Here is a 14,253-nt window from a genome sequence, read left to right as displayed (position 1 = left end):
CTCCTGGCTCAGAACAGCACTGTGGCGCTCATGCTGGGGCAGGCTGGGGTCCCCTCTGGGGGTCCTGCCCCCTTGCGCTGTGGTCCTGGCTCAGAAGTGGGTGGGCAAGAGGCGTGGGGCCCATGGAGAGTCAGGAACCCAACAAGAAGAGCCGCAACATCCTCAAAAAAGAGCATTTCTTTTTTCTTTCTTTCTTTTTTTTTTTTAAAAGATGACCGGTAAGGGGATCTCAACCCTTGGCTTGGTGTTGTCAGCACCACGCTCAGCCAGTGAGCTAACCGGCCATCCCTATATAGGCTCCAAACCCGTGGCCTTGGTGTTACCAGCATCGCACTCTCCCGAGTGAGCCTCGGGCCGGCCCAGAAAAGAGCATTTCTTACACAAACAGCCATGCCAGCCTCACGGAGCCTTCCAGCAGCTATCTGAGCTAGAGACAGCTCCCCTCCATCTCACAGATGGGGAAACTGAGGACGGAGAGGCCCAGTTACCTGCCCAGACCCTAGCCATGAGAGGAAGAGCCCCTGGGGGCATCTGAGCAGGCCCTCTCCCCGCGAACCTCAAGGGGCCAGCGCTCCCCTCCCCTGTCTAGCACTGAGGGGACACCCTCCCCTGCTGTCTGTCCCCGCCCCGCCCCTGGACAGTGGCCTTGTCTGTCTTTCCCACATGAGCTCCAGGACCAAGCAGCGCTGGGTGGAGAGGTGGGTGCCCTGATGTTGGGTTTCAGGCCCTGGGGTTCCTTCTAAGTGGCTGCCCCCAAAGGGTCAGAGCAGAGGAGCCGAGAGGGCGCCGGCTCCTCCTCCACCCCCGCCGCAGCCTCTCCGCTGCCTGGCGTTCCTGCCCCTGGAGGAAATTCCCAGACCCTGGCGGCCGCTCCACAGGACCCATGGGAGACCCTGTGTCTTTCCCAGACAGCGTATCCCGTTCCCAGCTAAATGTCATTAATCCGTTGACAGAGGAAGCAGCTCTCCAAGGCTGAATAGAGCTGGTGGGAAAGAACACGGAATGTGCCGGAACAAGCCACTCCATCCATCACTGTCCCCATCTGCCTGTGGTTCCCAGCCCGCCCTGTCCAGCTGGGAACTGGCCATAGCCCAGCACTCTCAGCCCAGGGGTTCCAAAACCCTCTGCAGGACAAGGACCCATTAGCTTAGTCTTCCTGGCTCTGCCTTTTCCAAACCTTGTTGCCTCCGAAACAACAGACCCTTGTTTTGATATTCTACAATACGATTTCCGCTGTAGCCTCATGTGACCCTCATGAAAGCCCTGGGACGTAGGAGGTGGGCAGGGAATAGCAGGTAACAACAGGAAACCCACCTCAGTGCCTTTGCACAGGTACTGGCAGGGAACACGTAACGTAGCTGTGGCAATGACTGCGTGCCAGGCCCTCACCTGAGCACTTTGCACAGATCACCTCATTTTGTGCCCACCACAGGTCTATGAGGCCGGCAGATGGGGAAACTGAGGCATGGGGGGAACTGTGTGGCTCTGGGTGCTGCTTGAGAGGTCCTGGCTGTCCCGGAATGCAGCTATATCCTGAAGCCGACCTGCAGGCAGGGGGTCTTGATGCGGGCTCCTGGGGCCTGTGGGAGGCCAGGGAGGGGCCTGCGTCTGCAAAGATCCCAAGGCCCCGAAGTTTCCAGGCCTCTCCTCCCGCCAGCCCAGTTGAGCTCCTCCCATCCCTGGGATGACTGAGAGCCCAGCCACAGAAATGGCAAGTCCGTGGGCAAAAGCCTTTCCCAGGCCACAAAGCGGGCATGGCTTGGGGGCCCTGCACCCTGAACAACAGTGCTGGGCCTCAGTTTCCTCCTCTGTGAAAGGGAAGAACAGAGGGGATCTTCGTGGGGATGACCTCGGACTCTGGATGAGCGACCTGGTGGGCAGCCTCAGTTTCCACATCTATTAAGTTGGGGATAAGGAGGAGTGTTAAATGTACACAGGATGGTCACTGCCAATCCCAGGAAACTAGCATTTTAAATGGCTGTTTATCTCCATTTTGAATGATGAAAACACAGCACTTTCCTTGTGGGGAAAGTGCAGATGATGAAAAGACGACAGGTCCCCAAGGTCATCTGACCAAGAACGTCTCTGCAGCCTGACAACCCGGTGGGCAGATGGTCCGTCCCCACTGTACCCACAAGGGGTGAGGTTAGTTGAGGTCACTGGCGCCAGATGCATGGTGGGTGAGGGGAGAGCCCCAGGCCCTGGATTCCGACCCCTACCCTTGGCTGGGCAGTGGTCCAATACTGGGACCTGGGCCAAGGTGAACCTGTATGCCTGGCTTTCTTGGGAGCCAGAGGGGTAAGCTGCCCTCCAGGACATATTTCCCAAGATAAGCACATGGTGGTTCCCCTGCCCCTAGGCCAGCACCTGAGAGTGGCCCATCCTCTCCCCCTCCCTCCCTGCTCCAGCCCTGTGGCCCCTGCCCCAGGGTCTTTGCTCTGGTCAACCTCTGCTGGGAGTGCCACCCTCCCCCCAGGCCCCATGGTCTGCCCCCAGCCTTCATGGCTTGGCCACAGGCCTCCCCTGCTGCCCCCAGCCTCCCAGCTCCCCTCCTGGCATTATTTCTCTCCACGGCTCTCCACCAGTAGGTGCCCAGTAAATGCTTGTCGAGTTAGGACTGAGAGAATCCAGGCAGACACAGCCCACTGATGATGGAACTGTCCTAGCCGCCCTGTGGGTAGCCCCCCTGGAGGGGAGGGACACGGGGAGCAGCCTCTGCTCCAGGTCAGCTGGGGCTCCCAGGACCCTCTGCAGAACCGCTGTGGTCTCCACCCTCTTCCCATGCCACCCTCAGGGAGGATGCTACTTTACCCTATTTTGCAGATGAGGAAGCTGAGGCCCAGCAAGGACAGTGACCTGTCCTGTCTCACAGCAAATAAGATGACCTGATGGCCTCGGCAGAGACCTCCGGAATCCCAAGTCTACCATGACTCCCTAATTCCTCCTATGCAGCCTCGCCTCCAGCTATTCGTCAGCACCATCCTCTGGGCCTCCCTACCACTCTGAAGAGCAGCGCCTGCCCCTCCACCAGCTCTGCCGTGGCACAGGCCGCCGGGGAAAGACAAGGAAATTGAGGGGGCTGCCAGGCGGCTCATCAGAGACCCTAGTCCCCTCAGGCTACCCAGCTTCCTGTCCTGAGGCCCACACCAGCCACTGGGGATCCCTGCCAGTATTTTCATTCACTTGTCCATTCATTAATTCACTCACTCATTCATTCATTCATTCAGAGACCTCCCATCACAATGGCTCTCACTCCCCTGTCCAATTACAAATAACCCCCAACAACCCTCATGGTCTGATGTCAAAACCCTGCTGCCACCACTCGCCTCCATGAACCATGCAAGGCCGTGAACAGAGAGACAGGTACATTCAAAAAGGGAAATCCAGTAAAGCAACACGCCACAGTGCCACGCGGCTGCAAGGCATCCCGCAGAACCCGCTAGCAATGGAACGGGGACACGGGGGGGGGGCTCTGCTTGCGGGTACCGTGTCCTCCAACGTCGGCAGCTCTGGGGAAGGTCGGAACCGCAGGCAGTGTGGCCTCCCGCGGTGAACTGAGGCACCCATGGGCCACACAGAGGGGACGTCCATCCAGGCTCCCACAGTCCCAAGAGGGCTTTCTGGCTTCATAACCATCGGGTGGGACCCTAAGCCCTGAGAGATGTGGGTGCCTTGAGCAGCAGCCCCACCCTGTCCTTACACTGGGGTCTCTATGCCCCAAATGCCATGAGACCCCCATCACCACGATGACCCAGAGAGCCCACAATGTTTGAAAATGCCCATGGTGACACACTCACCTTTGAGGCCACGGACACAGCACGTGTGTCCGCGGGCCTCGGCGCAGGTGAGATGGCTGTACCACCAGCCCCGAGTGGCCAGAGTAGGGTGCGGACGCTCACACAGCCATGGGGCGGCGTGGAGGGGATCGGAGCCTCTGGATCTTTGCTTGGGCAGTTCCCGCCCTGAAAATGCCCTCCTCCTCCCTTCCCAGGCTTTCCGGAGGGCTGGCCTTCAGGGTGGGCCACAACTTCTGGAGTCCCTGGGGGTCTCACATAAGCCAGAGCAATCTCCCCACTTGAGGACAAACTTCTCGGGGTGGGAGGATGCCATCTCTTCTGGAGCCCCCAGTGGGAACGTGAAGAATGAAAGGAAGAGCGAGGTGCCGGCCACAGGGAAGCCGTGCTTCTCAGAAGGCCCCGGCCAGCGCCAGGCCCGGGGCTCCCAGGCCGAGGACGGCCACGTGGAGGGAGTGGGGGCTTCCGTCTGGGCAGACCCAGGACATCGGGAGCTCCTCGCCCAGGTGAGCAGGTCTTGGCCTGGAGGCTGAGCTCCCTCCCCAGCCCCTGCTCCAAGGTCAGTGTCAGGGGAGGGCTCGTCCTTGACCCCTCAGTTTGTTTGGGGGGTGGGTGGGACCAGCCCTAATGAGCCCCAGCGCTGGAACTGGAGCCGCTGCCACATCTGGTTTCTGTTAAGGCCTCCACTGCCCTGATGAACAAGTAATAATATAAAAATAAAAGGATTAGTATTTTCTCCTCCATCGGTCCAGTGGGCCTCCTGCCCCCGCCAGGACTTTGAGCCAAGTCCGGATTCCTCCCGTCCGGCCCTTCCTGGTCCTCGGTGTCCTGGCCCTGGGTGGACCACTGCTCTGGCCCATTACGCCACCACTGCCCAGCACCAGGCCACCACCGGGACAGGACCCATGGACCCCATGGTGCCCGCGCCTGCGGGGGATGATGGTGAAAGCCTCAAGGTTGCCATGGCAACAGCACTAGGCTGGAGTCAGGAAGCCCGGGTCCCACCCACTCTGCTCTGCTGCTCCCACTGGGAACTCAGGGAGGAGCTGCCCCTGCACGTCTTTGAGCCTCGGGTTACCCACTGGTAAAGTGGGGGCACCTCTGGGGGCTTCATAAACTCAAAAACCTGTCATGGCTGGTTCTGCCATCAGGAGGTTCTGGCTGGCCTCCCCCCTAGGTCAGTGGGGTGTGGGAGGGCAGGCAGAGGTGGCTCAGGCTCTTGGTGGGAACAGAGCTGGCTCCTCCTTGTCCTACTCTGGTCTCAATCTCCTCATCTGTAAAACGGGACAAGAACCCACCCAAAGAACCACAGACAGACAAAATGCCTCAAGAATGAAGCGCCAGGCATGCGTGGGATGCGACACGTGCTCAGGAAGTGCATCTTCCAGGGACAGGCACGTGCAGGCAGGAGGCTCTGTCCTCTGCTGAGAGCTGCTTATCACCAGAGCTGAGGCCCAAAGCCACCTCTCATTGCATAGCCCCCCGGCAATGCCATGAGGTGTTAGAGCCCCAGTTTACAGAGGGGGAAACCGAGGTACAGAACTGTGGTGTCACTTGCCCTATTACCCAGCCATCACACTGAGGGCCCGACGTCTGCCCAGGTCACTTGGCTGGCCATGGGCAGCCCAGAGGGTGACAGTGATCATCTGTCAGGGTCGTGAGGACCTCTTGCAGCCACAGACTGCACACAAGCTAGCCCAGAGTTGGCCAGTAGTGGCTGGGCTGGCTCCCTGCAGGGGGCTACTGTCCCTGTCACCACCAGTTGCTCAGGCATCCCTTGGGTGGCAGAAGGCTGACTGGCCTGTCTGCAAAGGTCCCTTCTGGCATGGGTGTGTTGCAAAATCCTATCAGACAGATCTCATGGAAACTCCCCTTGGGGCCCTGGCCCAAGGATCCCCATTGAAAGGGAGAGCAGGAGGCGAGCCTCTGCCTTTAGGCTGGGCCCACCCACCCACCCACCTACCCACCTACCCCTTCTGAACTGTCACAGGCTGGCCCCATCCCAGACAGACCTCCCCCATGGGTGTGTGAGGACCAAGGAGGATCTCTGGACTGTTACACCCTGTAAATGAACCTGGGGATCCCCAATGAAACTTGGAAGATGGGACAAAACTGTCCCCTTCTCATACTAGGGCCCGATGGCTGACAGACAGACTGAACCCCACCTCGTGCCCTGTTCTGGCCGGCCACACGGCCGCCCTTCAGTCCCTCCACCCAGCGCCCCTCCTGTCCTGTCTCAGGGCCTTTGCACCTGTTGCAATGCTTACCCCAGATCTCTGCAAGGCTGTCTCCTTCTCATCGCTGAGGTTTTGGCTCACATGTCCCTCCTCAGAGAAGCCTTCCCTGACCACCCACCTTGAAACTGTCCCCACCCCCAGCACTTTCTATCAAATCACCCGGTTTTATTTTCTTCAAGCACTCATTAGTACCTAAAGTCACCATCTGTGTTGTCCCCACATTGACTGATGTCTCCCCAAGGACAGAGTCCAGGACAGTGCCAGACGCTCAGCAGGTGCCCAGCAAAGGGCTGCTGACTGGCCTGTGCGAGAGTCTCCACCTGCTGTCTACGCTGCCTGGACCCTGTCCTGTTCAGGGGCTTGGCTCTCTGTGGCTGGGCTTGAATCGGACCTGCCCCTCTGCTGTGTGATTCCAGGCAGCAGCTCCCCTCGTCTGTAAAGTGGGGAGAAGAACACCCCCCAGAGGGTGTGTCTGAGCCTATCCTACAGCAAGGGCTCCACACATATTGGTTATTTAAGACCCTCCCCATGAGGTGGATTCACGGCAAACGGTTCCAGTGCTTCACCTGCCTGAGCCACGGCCCTACAGTGGGACCACATCTTTCCTCGTGGAGAGATGGAGTTGATCTCCACAACCCTGGGGTCTGAATTGGCTAACAGGATGCTGCAGAAGTGACACAACACTGAGACTGGCTCCGAGAAGCACACTGACCACAGACCCAAGAGAAAGCCCAGTGGAAACCAGAAGAACCACCTGGCTGAGCTTGCCTAAAATGCCAACCTAAAGAGCAGTGAGCCAAAGAAAAGAAATTCTTTTAAGCCACTAAGTTTTGGGGTGGCTTGTTACACAGCGATAGCTAACCAATACATTTTGGTATCTAGAATCTCAACCTGTTAGATCTGGAAGGGATGTCAGAGTCCAACAATCAGATTTTACAGATGGCAAAATGCAGGTTGAGAAGCAGGTGACTCATCTCACCTCCGGGTGAATCAGGCCCCAGGGGCAAAGCCAATGCCCACTCCTCCTGCCTCTCAGCCTCCAGTCCTCCGCGGTGGTGTCTCAGCTTTGACTGAGCCACCCCACCTGCAGCAATGTGTTCTAAGGAAACAATCACGGAGTATATAAACATGCATCTGCAAGGATGTTCATTACAGCACTGTTTGTGAGAGGGATAAGCAGGGAACAAATGAGACCCGAGAGAGGGCCGGTTAGACAAATCATCCCATCAGTGTAATACTAAGGAACCTTCAAAGTCATGCTGCAGCTACACTCTGCAGAACTGTGTGTCAGCATCTGCTAACCTGGACAGTCACGCTGCGTGGCACAGCAGCTCTCCTCTGGGTGGAGAGCCAAGAGAAGGGGGAACACGTGCCCAGGAGCTGTGAGCAGGAGCACTTACTGGCCACCTCACCAGGGGGCCCGGATCAGGGAGTGCCCTAGTGCCCGCCAAAGCGTCAAAGGGACTTGTGGCACACCCACATGGTAGAACACTACACAGCAATGAAAAATGACAGGTGCAGCCAAGTGTAACGGCACGGACAAATCTCACACACACGCAGCTGAGCGAGAGACTGGACCCCAAAGAGCACATGCTATGAGGTTCCATTCACAGCTCAAAATCAGGCAGAACCACTCTATGATCACTGAAGTTAGGATGGTGGTTTCCCCTGATAGGGGAGTACCCTGGATGGGACAGGGAACCTGGGGGGCAGGTCAGGTAAAGTTGTTTGTCAATCTGGCTGACAGTCACATGCACGTGCACACTCTGGAAAGTTACCAAGCTGTACGCATTTCTGTGTGTTACACTTCAAGTACACATTTACTTGCAAAAACGATGGCACGGAACACTTTCTACTGATACAGAAAAACGACCCACGAATGAAAATCAGAAATGTGTGATTCCATCTTGGAAATAAACATGCATAGAAAAGTGACCAGGAGCAGAATGCGGTGGAAACTGTCACCGTTATTACACTCTTGCCTGAGTTGCTAAAGAACAGTCTGGGGTGCATCTGGGGCCTGGGCTTTGGTTAGGCTGTGGAGCCCAGAGCTCCAACCAATCAAAGCACCCACCGAACCCTCAGCCCCAAGCTCTGCGGATGGCAACCAGAGCACGGTCTCCCACAGCATCTCTGGGTAGAGCAAAGCGTTTGAGGGCTGGGGCGGGCGGAGAGCTTGAAGTGGCTGGAATTAAAACCTTCCATGCTCTCCCAAGGGCTGCAAATGGGATCCAGATGTCCTGGGCCTGCTCGCCCTGCGACTGGCGCACAAAGGAAGCACATTCCTCGCCCAGCTGCTGGGCTGTGGCGCCAAGAACAACTCCCTGAGAGCTGTGGGGGAGGTGGCTCAGCCATCTGGGCTGCCTGCTGCCAGGCTGGGGGAGGGGCAGTGGGAGGAAGGGGTGCCCTGCTCATCCGGCACCAGTCCTGGCACTCTGGGAGTCCTGGGTACATCTGGTCCTTTCCAAGGGTGAGTGGCCCATCTGCAGACCGGCACAGCTAGCTGAGTATGATCGGGAGAGTGGGTGGGTGGATGGGAAAAGAATGGATAGATGGGTAGGTGGGTAGATAAATGGATGGATCTGTAGGTAGATGTGTGGGTAAGCAGATTGATAGGTGCATGGATGTGTGGGTGAGTGGGTGGGTGGCTGGCTGGCTGGCTGGCTGAATAGATGAATGGATGGATGTGTGGGTGGGTGGATTGATGGATGGATGGATGGCTGACTGAATAGATGAATAGATGGATGGATGGATGAATAGATGGGTGGATGGATGAATAGATGGGTGGATGGATGGATGTGTGGATGGTGGACGGATGGATGGATGGGTGGATGGATGAATAAATGGATGGATAGATGGATGTGTGGCTGGATAGATGGACATATGGAAGGATGGATGAACAGACGGATGGATGATGGATGTATGGATGGGTAGGTGGGTTAGTGATGGGAGGGTGGGTTAATGGGTGGGTGGGTGTGGAGGTGAGTAGGGGAGCTAATGGTGGTCATCTCCCACTCCTCATTCTGTGCATCTGAGTTAGTTCACCAGTCTGGCCCCAACTAGGCAGGGTGGGAACCTCTCTTCTAGGAGATGAGGGTCCATGGAGCTTGGGAGGTTGAGTGAGCAGATGGAGAAGCTGTTGAGTGGGCTGTCACGGGTGGATGGGGGTGCCTTGGTACATCATGTGGACAGTCACCGCAGTTAGACCCTCACCCTCTGGACCACCTCCAGTAATGATCCCTGCCCCCTTTCTATCTCAAGAGTGTCCCAAATGCGGCTCCCCGTCCGTTCATCCAGAGATGTTTGTTTTCCCAACATCATAGTGCTTGGCCCTGAGCTGGACACTGGAAGCCAAGCCGGAAGGAGATGAACTGATTCCCGGGCCCTCACAGGTGGTGGGAGCCGCGGATGCACAGGGAGTGCAGTAGCCAGAGAGGCAAGCTGTAGGGTCAGGCTGGCCCGAGTTCAATTCCTAGCTCCACCACTTGGGTGGCCTTGTGCAAATCTCTCCGCTTCTCTGAGCCTCAGTTTCCTCACCTGTACAGGGGGTGATGACATCGGTATGGGAAGATTGTGAGGATTAAGTGAGTGTCTGTTTACTGAATATCCCACACCTGCTTGTTTACACAGACACACCTGGCTACGATGTGGGGGAGTAGGGGCTGGAGGATCTAGAAGGGCGCCTCACCTAGCTGCAGGGATGGATCAACAAAGGCCTCCTGGAGTGAAGTGCACCTACACAGCAGTTCAGTAGCAGAGTTGGCGCCCCTCCCTCAAGAGGGGCTGGGACAGGGCATTGGGCAGGGGGACCCCATGTGCAGAGAGCCAGCAGTAAAGATGACAGTGCATGTGAGTACTTGTGTGTGCACATGTGAGTGCGTGTGTATGTGTTTGTGTGTACATGTAAGTATATGTGTGTGTACTTGTGTGTGCGTATACATGTAAGTATATGTGTGTACTTGTGTGTGCGTATGTAGGCATGTATGCACGAGTGTGCATTTGTGTGTACATGTGTGCGTGGGTGCATGTGCAAGTACATGTGTTCATGCATGTGTGTGTACATGTGTTTGTGTGCATGCGTGTGTATTCATACGTGTACATGTGTGAACAGCTGCATATGTGAGTACAGGTGTGCATGCAGGCTTTGTATTCACATGTGTGCGTGTATTTGTGTGTGCACGTGTACACACATGTTCGCATGTGTGTGTGTACATCTGTGATCATGTGCATTCGTGTATGCGCATGTGAATTCATGGGTACATGCGTGCGCAAGTGAATTTGTGAGTACGTGTGCATGCGAGCATGTGTTCATGTTTGTGTGAGTGCATGTGCAAGTACACATGTACATGTGTGTATCTCTGTGTGCGTGCATGTCCACGTGTGTGTACGCGTGTATTTGAGTGGGGGGCAGTGTATACATGTGCATTTTCTCCGGTGTGGTATGTAACCCTAAGAAAGGCTGCAACCTGGCCTGTTTACAGGATGATCTCACGTGTACACAGAGGAGCTCTTGCACTGTCTCTGGGGAGAAGAACGGGGTGGGGGGCAGCTGGGGAGGAAGCTTCCTGCTCTCCCATTCCCTCTGTATATTCTCCCACGTTTATTTTAAACTGCACCCCTGATTTATTTAAAAACACCCGTTGCCCAGCAGCACCGAGCGGCCTCCCTCCAGCCCCGGGGATGAAGAACTGAGGCTGCTTGGGCTGGAGGCTGAACTGGAGAAGACACAGCGAGTAACAGGCAGACAATCACAAGTTGTCGCCCAAGTTACTAAACAGATACATCACTGCAGATTCTTAGGGAAAAACAGGCAGTGATGAAATCGAGGTCCTCTTGTGCTTATCTGCCAGCCCGGGGCTGGGGCTGTGGATGCAAAATTGCCTGGCCCCGCCCTGGGAGACAGCGTGTGCCTGTGGTCAGGTATGAAGTGGAAGGTCCCACAGAGCACCAGACACAGCCGATGCCAGAGAGCCTTCTGAGAGAGGGTGCTGCAGCCGGACCCTGGCGGCTGCTGAATTTCCCAAGAAAGGCAGAGGGGAAGGGCACTCCCAGGGGAGGCACAGCCGGCCAAAGGCGTGGTGTTGGAACAAACAAGCAACAAGGAGGGGTGAGGGAGGGAGGCTGGAGGGGAAGGTCTTGCCACGCGGGGGGTCTGGAAACCTGGGCCCCCCAGCCAGGATTTCCCTCCTCCGGCAAGGAGGCGCCACCTCAGGCTTAACCGATTCCCAAAGTGTTTTCATTGTTTGAAAAATGTGCAAATTCGCTGCATATCACCTTGAACTCTCCAGAGAAAGGCTGCCAAAATTTAAAATAATAATGCTGCTCACATGAAAACTAAATAATAATTAGGGACTGGCAGTTTATCGCGCATGACTGTCAAATCAAGAATGTTTTTCCTGAAGCGCCAGCAGGTTCTCCTGCCAAACCCAGGAACACCGTAAGTATGACATGTGACATGCACATGTGTAACACAGGCACAGGGTGAGGGCATGTTCTGGCACCAGGACACAGATTTGGAGTCCAGCCCTGGGTGACATCTCTGAGGAGCTGGGGACACAATCCCCACTGGCCACAGGGCATGGAGGGACCTCAGGTTGACGATGCTTGCACAAACCCTTGAACACTAGCAGCTGGAGCAGGATGGGAGTAGCCGCCCCGGGAAGGCAGGGTTGGGGGCGGTTGGGCAGCTTTGCGTCTGGGGTTTCCCTTATCTGCTTCTCTTCCTCCCAGGCATGAGGGTGTCCTGGGATCCGGTGTGGCTTGAGCTGTGCAGAAGTGACGCCACCCTAACGCTCACAGAAGGGAGCCCCCATGAACCCCAGGAACCAGGGGACAGGACGGCCGGTGGCTTTCTCTCTCACTCCCACCCAGACACACACACCCACACTCCCCTCTGGTTTCTTAGTTTTTCAATGTCAAAGGTACCAACCAGGGCCCTGCCTGACCCCACACACCCAGGGATGCAGGGAGGCCCGGGAGAAGGCCCCACCCCAGCAGGGGAAGCAGCCCCAGGGCCCTGCAGCTCCCTGACCCTCCATCAGAAGGGGCCGGTAGTATGCCTGCCTTTGCAGGGAAGGCTGGGGCTCCCCGAAAACCTCATGAATTTCAATGAAGGCAGAAGGCCAAGCCCTTCTGGGGGCCAGGAGCTGTCGAAATGTCCCCAAAATTCCAACTGCTGGTCACCCAAATGGTATAGCCCCAAGTCCCCCGCTGCAGGGGCCACAGCCAGCCTCGGGAACACAAGTCCTGGGTGAGTGGTGCAATGGGCCTCTTGAGCCCTGGCCTTGGGGAGTCCTGGCCTTGGGGAGGCGTGGCCCATGTGTTCCCTTGGGCACTGCCCCAGGAACCCCGTTATCCACCCTGCTTCACAGGTAAGAAGTCTGCAGCTGAGACATGAGGCCGTGCTCATGGTGAACTTGCAGCCTGCCCCCAGAGCCAGCCCGTCATCATTATAGAGGTGAAGCCCACTTCTCAAATGCCCCAAATGGCACTGAGACACAGGGTACACTGTATCTCCAAAGCCACAGTAACCTCTTCTAATAGCTTTTGTGTACACTTCTAGTCATTTCCGTGTAAACACAATCCTGTGCATGTTTATTCTTTAAAAAAAGACAGAAACAGGCACCTACAAGTCAAACTGTTCCAAAACCGGCGTTTCTCTGGTTAACGCAGTGGAGGTCCTTTCCATTACAGACCTGGAGGCCACACCAGACCCGGCCCCACACTGCAGGCTTCCAGGCCTCAGTTTTCTCATCTGTACCATGGGGACAGTCAGGATCCCACCCTCGAGAGCTCTCGTGGGAAACACTGTGAGGATCAAGGTAATTAACAAGCACATGCGGCAGGCCAGGCACACAGGCAGTGCATACTTACTGTCAACTTGTAAACAGGGCAGGTCTTGAGCAAGCTCCTGACTCTCCAAGTGTACTGATGCATACCCACCTCCCTCCGTCCTCAGGCACGAAAGGACATGCTAGTCTGGCCACAGGGCCCGCTGTCCCGCCCCACTGCAAGGGACCTGCGGAGCACCCTCCTTCACCGAGAAGCTGCGACCGGAGCTGAATGCTGAAGCTTCTGCGAGACAGATGCTTCAGGTTGGTGTTTCCTAGTGGCCGGGAGCCCCACGTGGCTGCTGAGCATTTGAGAGGTGGCTGTCCGAGGGAGGAACTGGATTTTTCATTTTATTTCATTTTAATTAATTTAAATTTCCATCGCCACATGTGGCACCAAACCTGCCTGGACCTCCATGATCGGCCGGGCAAGACTGGGTCCTGGGCCCTTCCCATCCCTGCCTGGGCTCACCATCCCCAGCTGGGTGGTCTTCTCTTGTCCAGCCTGGCCCACTCGAAAAAGGCTGCTTCCCATCCCCCTGACCTGGCCCTAGGAGGTGACATTAAAGGGGGCTCAGACCCTGAGAGTCTGGGGAGGGGCCGCTGTGTCCTCACAACCTGGGAACAACATATCCTTTCTCTGAATTTAAGGAAAACGGCCTCCTCTGGACGCAAACCTTTTAAACAGATGTTTCCTCTTGGCGGGGACCTTCTCGCCGCCCCACTCCCCCCGTGGCGCGGCTGCTCGGCCCTCACACGGTGGAGGCCGCCACGCAGGGGAGACCAAGTGATTTCAATTCTTCTTTTTAGGAAGGGGGAGGAAAATATTTTTTAAAATGTGTTTTACAAGCCTGCCTTTGCCATTGTTTATGTAAACAGGTAAATTGTTTCCTGCTTCAATTAAAAACATCTGCCACATAAATGAATACCAATTAACTCATCCTGTTTTTAATTACTCTGTTAATTACATGCAGGCAGCAGAAAGGGTGGCATGGGAGTGGGGAAGCCAAGTGCGATTCCCCCACTCCTCCCCCCAGCTTGGCAAGGATCCGAAATATGTCTGGCCCGCGATGGATAGGGGTGGCATGCAGGTGGTGGCGCCCTGCCAGCCGGGATTTCCTGATCTAGGACTGCCCAATGGGCACCTATTCCCAGGATCTCCCTGGATGAGGATTTGGCCAGAAACCCCCCTCTTGCCTGCCCTTTCTGCTCCCACCACCCTCTGCCCTCTCAGCCTCCAACAGCCCCACAACTCTGCCTTTACGTCCCGCTGCCACTGGGGAGGAAGGAACGGGGACCTTAGGATTCCCCACTCATGTCTTGCTTGCATTTTGCTGGGGGAGGGGAGGGCAGAGGCCTGGACTTTGTCCAGGAAGCCCTGCTGTAGGGCTC

This window comes from Cynocephalus volans, chromosome 10 (assembly GCF_027409185.1).
Source record: "Cynocephalus volans isolate mCynVol1 chromosome 10, mCynVol1.pri, whole genome shotgun sequence".
NCBI classification, from domain to species: Eukaryota; Metazoa; Chordata; class Mammalia; order Dermoptera; family Cynocephalidae; genus Cynocephalus; species Cynocephalus volans.
The sequence above is the reverse complement of the archived record's forward strand: the minus strand, read 5'-3'. Positions refer to the sequence as shown.